This window comes from Euphorbia lathyris, chromosome 2 (assembly GCF_963576675.1).
Source record: "Euphorbia lathyris chromosome 2, ddEupLath1.1, whole genome shotgun sequence".
Classification (NCBI taxonomy): domain Eukaryota; kingdom Viridiplantae; phylum Streptophyta; class Magnoliopsida; order Malpighiales; family Euphorbiaceae; genus Euphorbia; species Euphorbia lathyris.
Genome location: NC_088911.1, coordinates 81163219 through 81172935, shown reverse-complemented (window position 1 = coordinate 81172935; position 9717 = coordinate 81163219).

Below are 9717 nucleotides of genomic sequence, written 5' to 3'. Positions count from 1 at the left end.
GTAAATCTTTTATTTTATCAGTTCCTATGTTAAATATCTAACATATTGTTCAGTTATCGTATTTTAAAATTTATTGTTTAGTTCTGATTTTTTATTTTGATCAACAGTTTTATCACTTAAATTTTTAAATTATTGAACAGATTAGTCCTTTATAAGGGACTAAACTGTTGAATTGAGTTAAAATTAAGGACTTAATAGTGTATTATTAACATATAATAACTAAATAATAATTAAATTAAAATAGAGGGGCCCATATATTATTTACCTTATAATTAATAATCTTTAAAATTTCCATAATTAAATATTACCTGCTATAGCAGGTTACTTTTTTTATTAATTTTAATTAACATAATTTTAATTAACACATGTCCAAATACTATTGGATACTAAAACAAAATATGACTACTTTGTTTTCCAACAAAGTAGCCATAGAATTTACCGTAATTATAGTGTTTGAATTTAGTTTAGTAGGTAAGGAGTAATTTTTTAGTTGAGAGAAAAGTGATACATAAATTTTAGGGTTGAATTGGTGTTGACCTGCTAACTCGAAAATGTCATGAATATTTAAAATTATTATCATATTCTCTAATGTGTTTATATTTCATTTAATTAGTAAACGTAATAAAATTACAATTACTAATTGCAAAAATGGCTTGAACCTTCAATATTTTTGCATGCGACTTATAAACACATTACACGAACTAAAATGATATATTAGCGGATTTTTGGATGGTCATAGTTAAGCTGCTAATCCAAAAACGACATAAATTATTTAGAACTATTACTATATCCTACTATATTTTTAAATGACATCATTAACATATGTACATAGTAAAATTACATATGATCCGAAAGCACAATACAAAATTACTAACCCAATTTGGTTAATATATATAGTTATAACACAAATTTTTTTGAGTTGAGTTAGAGTTGACTCATTTCATATCAACTCGATAATTGATATGACACGAACACGACACTAACTCAATAATAAGCAAAAAATTTAGAATACTCTAGGAGTAATACACCTAACAAATCAATTAATGTCACATGTACATTTTTTTCCTTACACAAATCATCTCCCATGAAGTGGTATGTACAATTATTTTGACTGATTGGTGTATTACTCCTGGAATACAGTAAAAAAAAATTCAATAATTGTCACATCTACAACAACCCCTCATGTCTTTCACTCTTTGACAAAGTGGGCTTGAAAATTATTTTGAAACAAATTTCAAGGACTATCCCCCTATGGAGTTCTACCCCTGGACAAGTAACATTGATTTTGCTTAAAATAGTTAGCAGTAAATATATACCATTTCATATGTTAGAGTCGAATCTATGTTTTTCTGAAAATGCGCGTAACAAATTTCGCTTTTATCCCAATAAATTAAATTACTTCACTAGGTAGATTTTTGAAAGAAAAAAAAATTAAAATTGATTTTGCTTGAAAAGGTTACTAATAAATTTATACAATTTCATATGTTAGAGTCAAATATGTACTTTTCAGAAAATATTAGAGAGGAATTTAGCCTTTATGTCAATAAATTAAATTACTTCACTAGGTAGCTTTTTGAAAAAAAAAAGAAAAAAAAGGATTAAAATTGATCTTACTTGAAAAGGTTAGGAGTAAATTTATAAAATTTATATACTTTTCATAAAATATTAAAGTGAAATTTAGCCTTTATGTCAATAAATTAAATTACTTCACTAGGTAGACTTTTGAAAAAAAAAATATTTAATTTGATAATCAAATGACAAAAATTGGTAATTAAAGGAGACAAAATAGATTGAATTCATAGCATACAAAACTGTGAACTCAGAAAGGAAAAAAAGCAATGTTTTAAAAAAGGCTTACATATATTTTCTTTTTCTGATTATAATATTTATTGTTTCATTGAAATAAAAATACATCGAACCTAACCATAGCCATAGCTAGGGTTAGGTATTGTCCTGAACAAAACCCTAATCTTTATGCTGCTCCACAGCTTCAAGGTCAAGTCTAGCACTTCAAACTCAGAATCAGAATCAGAAATAGGGATCAAGGGTTTCTCCAGCTGCTGAAGAAATGGCTGGGTGAATTTCCTCGGAGCCTGAAAAGGGATAGGGAAACTTTGTGACCCAAACCCATAGTTGTTCCTCACAGTTGGAAAAGGAGAGTACATGTCTGGGGCTGCGCGGGGATGAATAAACTGATTAGGATTCGGATTAAACATAGTACTGTAAACATTTGGAATGGGAAAACTGAAGTTGTTTCTTTGACCGGAGAGACCGCTCAAGCCACCACCGGAAGCATTAAGAGATGGTGGTGGCTGCTGCATCCTTCTGGAGGCAGAAACAAAAGAACCATCATGATCCGTAGACATGTGAATTTCGATGTGATGAAGAAAAGCTTCAGTGCTCACAAAAACCTGGTTACAAATTCGACAGGCGATTTGTGGAGCGCCGGCGTACGTGCTTGTAGGAAGATTGTTGGAATTCCACCCATATCCAGCCATAGATTCACGGTTTGAAAATTGAATTTGTGTCTTTTTTTGATAATCTGAAGAGAGGGCAAGAGAGAAGAGGGGTGTAATTTATAGCTAATTTGGTTACCATACACAGGTCATGTGCTAAGTTGTATAAAATGGCAAATATAATATCTTAATTATTATGTGCAGAGGATATGACTCATCAAATAAAAAGTTCAGAGTGGAGGGAAAGTTTTGGAGTATAGGGGCAACATCTGAATTTCTAAAAGTTACAAATGATCCCACATATTGTATCTAATAACCTCATAATTCTTAATAAAATTTGTTGCATGCTGAAAATGGAAGACACGCTCCGTCATGTCTCAAAATGATCGTCACGTATCAAAAGAATGTGATAAATAGACAACAAATTAGGAAATTTTGAAAGTTCACGGGACAGTTGAATTTTTGGGTTATCCAATGCAATTAGACGAGATTATGGAGATATTGAATGTAACTGGACAGGTTATTGAATCAATTAGATAAGAACATAGGGTTATTAAACGCAATTGAAATTTTAGGCCAATACCTTGTTTGATGACTCATCTAATCATTTAAATTAAAAATTAAGCACTTATTTAATTTAAATGTGATTTTTTTAAGGTAATTCACGTGTGTTTGTATTATCAACTAATTGTTTATATTCGGTATTTAAAATTCAGTATTTAATTTAATATTTTTTCAGCACTTAATTTTTATTTCTATCAAACAACATATAAGTACAGATTATATAAATCATGAAATCTATATTACGTATAATAACAGAAACAGAAAGAAGATTAGAAGAGAATTTTAGATGCCATTTTGATGATGTTGCATGCTCTTACAAACAGAACATTTTTTTTTAAATGTAAAAATTGTTAGTAATATTATAGAACAAAATGTATGAATTGGAAGAGTTTAATCGTAAGAAAAAAAAGGTAATTGGATTTGATGGGATTTTGATGATGTGGCATGCTCTTAGAAAAATGATAATTCTTTTTTGGGTTAAGGTGCAAAAATATCCCTAACGTTTTGGGCTAGGAGCAATTTTACCCCTAACGTCTAAAATGGTGCAATTTTACCCCTAACGTTGATAAATTGGGTCAATTTCAGACACTATTATAAAATACAGATATTTTTATTCATTATTCTGCACCAATTGCATAATAATTCGTCTAAAAAAAGGATTTCATATTTTTTATAATTTAATAATAGAATTTGAGATTAATATTTATAAATTCGGTGGATTTTTAGAATTTTTTTTATCTAATCCGTATAAAAAAGACAGTATATTTTTTTATTTTTTTCACATTCCAATGAATGTTTGTGATTTGTTACTGATAAAATAACACACATATGAAGTGTAGATAACAAGATTCATGAGCGAGAAGACAGTTTGATGAATTATTTCTCAAATCGACCCAATTTATTAACGTTAGGGGTAAAATTGCTCCTGACTTCCAACGTTAGGGGTAAAATTGCTTTTGACTTCCAACGTTAGGGGTAAAATTGCACCATTTTAGACGTCAGGGATAAAATTGCTCCTGGCCCAAAACGTTAGGGGTATTTTTGCATCTTAACTCTTCTTTTTTTATAAATTGTTAGTTATTAGTTTTTTTAAATGTAAAAATTGTTAGTGATATTATAGAACAAAAGACAAGATTTGGAAGAGTTTTTTTTTAAGAAAAGAATTGGAAGAGTTAATAGTAAGAAAAAAATTGGAAAAATCAATTTGTTTAAGAGTGAATTGAATGTGGTTAATGACATTTTTATAAGGGAAAATTACCCAGAAAATTCATATTTTAAAAACTATTTACAACTATGACAAGTTATAATTTTGGATTATATCAAACTAGTAAAATCAGTACTTTTAATATATTTTAAGGATTAGAGTTTATAAATTAGAAGTCTAGAATATATTTTCTAAGGTTTATAATTTCTGAATTTGAGTCTATAATTTTTAAATTATGGTATAAAATCATAATATATAGAGAGAATAATGACATATTAAGAATTAAATTTAGTGATATGACTTAGTTGTAATTTTGTACTTAATTATGATATTCATATATTTGACCCTTTTTATAAAGGCAAATGACATTAGCGTTTTTTTTTTTTGAAGTGGTTTGGTATTAATACCACAATGAAATACTTTTTTCATCTTCTAACATTTAAGCATAACTCATAGTTTTTTTTTCTATTTAATACGTTTATATCAAGTTATGATTGCCCCCCGTTTGATCATATATAATGATCCTATATTAGGTGGGGAATTTATAGGAAGGTCCTTGTCCTCGAACTCACTAAAAGAACCTTCCATATACTAATTGACACCTGTCCTTCACTTATAACAGCTTATCAAATAAAAACTCTCTTTCACGACAAAACACGTTCTCCATCTCCCTCCTCCATTTTTCGTCACTCCGATTGCCTCACTCAGATTGCCGCTGCTGATGAAGTCTTGTTGCCGATCTCCACCGTTCTCTTTCAGCCCGTTTATCAGTGTAGTGAGACCTGTCACTGATTGATTTTCCCTTCGTCAAATTCTCTTCTCCGTTTGCTTCTTAACCATTCCACCTCTCTCTCTCTCTCTCTTTTTTTTGTCAAAGTGTCTAAAATGTTTACTATGTTACTAATATAGTTAGAAATAATAACCACAAAAATGTGCAAAACTACTTCAGTTTATCGACAAATTAATATGTTTGGAAATGTCTGATATGACAGTTTAATAATTGTCAAGTTAGTTCATTCAAATTTTCTATTATATAGCAGTAGTGGCAGAACCAGGACATTAGATGAGCCGAGGTTCAACTTAATGAAACAATCGTTGTTCATCGACGAGTCATTTAAAAAAAATTAAAACTTCATAGTTAAACCTTATTTCTATCTTTTATTCCTATATATCTTCACTAATAACAACCTAGGAATGATAAATTTATACGCGATCGATTACTCGATATGTAATTATAGTGTTTGAATTTAGTTTAGTAGGTAAGGAGTAATTTTTTAGTTGAGAGAAAAGTGATACATAAATTTTAGGGTTGAATTGGTGTTGACCTGCTAACTCGAAAATGTCATGAATATTTAAAATTATTATCATATTCTCTAATGTGTTTATATTTCATTTAATTAGTAAACGTAATAAAATTACAATTACTAATTGCAAAAATGGCTTGAACCTTCCATATTTTTGCATGCGACTTATAAACACATTACACGAACTAAAATGATATATTAGCGGATTTTTGGATGGTCATAGTTAAGCTGCTAATCCAAAAACGACATAAATTATTTAGAACTATTACTATATCCTACTATATTTTTAAATGACATCATTAACATATGTACATAGTAAAATTACATATGATCCGAAAGCACAATACAAAATTACTAACCCAATTTGGTTAATATATAGTTATAACACAAATTTTTTTGAGTTGAGTTAGAGTTGACTCATTTCATATCAACTCGATAATTGATATGACACGAACCCGACACTAACTCAATAATAAGCAAAAAATTTAGAATACTCTAGGAGTAATACACCTAACAAATCAATTAATGTCACATGTACATTTTTTTCCTTACACAAATCATCTCCCATGAAGCGGTATGTACAATTATTTTGACTGATTGGTGTATTACTCCTGGAATACAGTAAAAAAAAATTCAATAATTGTCACATCTACAACAACCCCTCTTCATGTCTTTCACTCTTTGACAAAGTGGGCTTGAAAATTATTTTGAAACAAATTTCAAGGACTATCCCCCTATGGAGTTCTGCCCCTGGACAAGTAACATTGATTTTGCTTAAAATAGTTAGGAGTAAATATATACCATTTCATATGTTAGAGTCGAATCTATATTTTTCTGAAAATGCGCGTAACAAATTTCGCTTTTATCCCAATAAATTAAATTACTTCACTAGGTAGATTTTTGAAAGAAAAAAAAAATTAAAATTGATTTTGCTTGAAAAGGTTACTAATAAATTTATACAATTTCATATGTTAGAGTCAAATATGTACTTTTCAGAAAATATTAGAGAGGAATTTAGCCTTTATGTCAATAAATTAAATTACTTCACTAGGTAGCTTTTTGCAAAAAAAGAAAAAAAAGGATTAAAATTTATTTTACTTGAAAAGGTTAGGAGTAAATTTATAAAATTTATATACTTTTCATAAAATATTAAAGTGAAATTTAGCCTTTATGTCAATAAATTAAATTACTTCACTAGGTAGATTGGATTTGATGGGATTTTGATGATGTGGCATGCTCTTAGAAAAATGATAATTCGTTTTTGGGTTAAGGTGCAAAAATATCCCTAACGTTTTGGGCTAGGAGCAATTTTACCCCTAACGTCTAAAATGGTGCAATTTTACCCCTAACGTTGATAAATTGGGTCAATTTCAAACACTATTATAAAATACAGATATTTTTCTTCATTATTCTGCACCAATTGCATAATAATTCGTCTAAAAAAAGGATTTCATATTTTTTATAATTTAATAATAGAATTTGAGATTAATATTTATAAATTCGGTGGATTCTTAGATTTTTTTTTATCTAATCCGTACAAAAAAGACAGTATATTTTTTTATTTTTTTCACATTCCAATGAATGTTTGTGATTTGTTACTGATAAAATAACACACATATGAAGTGTAGATAACAAGATTCATGAGCGAGAAGACAGTTTGATGAATTATTTCTCAAATCGACCCAATTTATTAACGTTAGGGGTAAAATTGCTCCTGACTTCCAACGTTAGGGGTAAAATTGCTTTTGACTTCCAACGTTAGGGGTAAAATTGCACCATTTTAGACGTCAGGGATAAAATTGCTCCTGGCCCAAAACGTTAGGGGTATTTTTGCATCTTAACTCTTCTTTTTTATATATTGTTAGTTATTATTTTTTTAAATGTAAAAATTGTTAGTGATATTATAGAACAAAAGACAAGATTTGGAAGGGTTTTTTTTTAAGAAAAGAATTGGAAGAGTTAATAGTAAGAAAAAAATTGGAAAAATCAATTTGTTTAAGAGTGAATTGAATGTGGTTAATGACATTTTTATAAGGGAAAATTACCCAGAAAATTCATATTTTAAAAACTATTTACAACTATGACAAGTTATAATTTTGGATTATATCAAACTAGTAAAATCAGTACTTTTAATATATTTTAAGGATTAGAGTTTATAAATTAGAAGTCTAGAATATATTTTCTAAGGTTTATAGTTTCTGAAATTGAGTCTATAATTTTTAAATTATGGTATAAAATCATAATATATAGAGAGAATAATGACATATTAAGAATTAAATTTAGTGATATGACTTAGTTGTAATTTTGTACTTAATTATGATATTCATATATTTGACCCTTTTTATAAAGGCAAATGACATTAGAGTTTTTTTTTTTTTTGAAGTGGTTTGGTATTAATACCACAATGAAATACTTTTTTCATCTTCTAACATTTAAGCATAACTCATAGTTTTTTTTTCTATTTAATACGTTTATATCGAGTCATGATTACCCATCGTTTGACCATATATAATGACAAAAAGCATGGCTAGATTTATAGTTATTATGTAGTCTCTGTATCAAGTTATGATTGCCCCCCGTTTGATCATATATAATGATCCTATATTAGGTGGGGAGTTTATAGGAAGGTCCTGGTCCTCCAACTCACTAAAAGAACCTTCCATATACTAATGGACACCTGTCCTTCACTTATAACAGCTCATCAAATAAAAACTCTCTTTCACGGCAAAACACGTTCTCCATCTCCCTCCTCCATTTTCCGTCACTCCGATTGCCTCACTCAGATTGCCGCTGCTGATGAAGTCTTGTTGCCGATCTCCACGGTTCTCTTTCAGCCTGTTTATCAGTGTAGTGAGACCTGTCACTGATTGATTTTCCCTTCGTCAAATTCTCTTCTCCGTTTGCTTCTTAACCATTCCACCTCTCTCTCTCTCTCTCTCACTTTTTTTTTTGTCAAAGTGTCTAAAATATTTACTATGTTACTAATATAGTTAGAAATAATAACCACAAAAATGTGCAAAACTACTTCAGTTTATCGACAAATTAATATGTTTGGAAATGTCTGATATGACAGTTTAATAATTGTCAAGTTAGTTCATTCAAATTTTCTATTATCTAGCAGTAGTGGCAGAACCAGGACATTAGATGAGCCGAGGTTCAACTTAATGAAACAATCGTTTTTCATCGACGAGTCATTTAAAAAAAATTAAAACTTCATAGTTAAACCTTATTTCTATCTTTTATTCCTATATATCTTACCAATAACAACCTAGGAATGATAAATTTATACGCGATCGATTACTCGATATGTAATTATAGTGTTTGAATTTAGTTTAGTAGGTAAGGAGTAATTTTTTAGTTGAGATAAAAGTGATACATAAATTTTAGGGTTGAATTGGTGTTGACCTGCTAACTCGAAAATGTCATGAATATTTAAAATTATTATCATATTCTCTAATGTGTTTATATTTCATTTAATTAGTAAACGTAATAAAATTACAATTACTAATTGCAAAAATAGCTTGAACCTTCCATATTTTTGCATGCGACTTATAAACACATTACACGAACTAAAATGATATATTAGCGGATTTTTGGATGGTCATAGTTAAGCTGCTAATCCAAAAACGACATAAATTATTTAGAACTATTACTATATCCTACTATATTTTTAAATGACATCATTAACATATGTACATAGTAAAATTACATATGATCCGAAAGCACAATACAAAATTACTAACCCAATTTGGTTAATATATAGTTATAACACAAATTTTTTTGAGTTGAGTTAGAGTTGACTCATTTCATATCAACTCGATAATTGATATGACACGAACACGACACTAACTCAATAATAAGAAAAAAATTTAGAATACTCTAGGAGTAATACACCTAACAAATCAATTAATGTCACATGTACATTTTTTTCCTTACACAAATCATCTCCCATGAAGTGGTATGTATAATTATTTTGACTGATTGGTGTATTACTCCTGGAATACAGTAAAAAAAAATTCAATAATTGTCACATCTACAACAACCCCTCTTCATGTCTTTCACTCTTTGACAAAGTGGGCTTGAAAATTATTTTGAAACAAATTTCAAGGACTATCCCCCTATGGAGTTCTGCCCCTGGACAAGTAACATTGATTTTGCTTAAAATAGTTAGGAGTAAATATATACCATT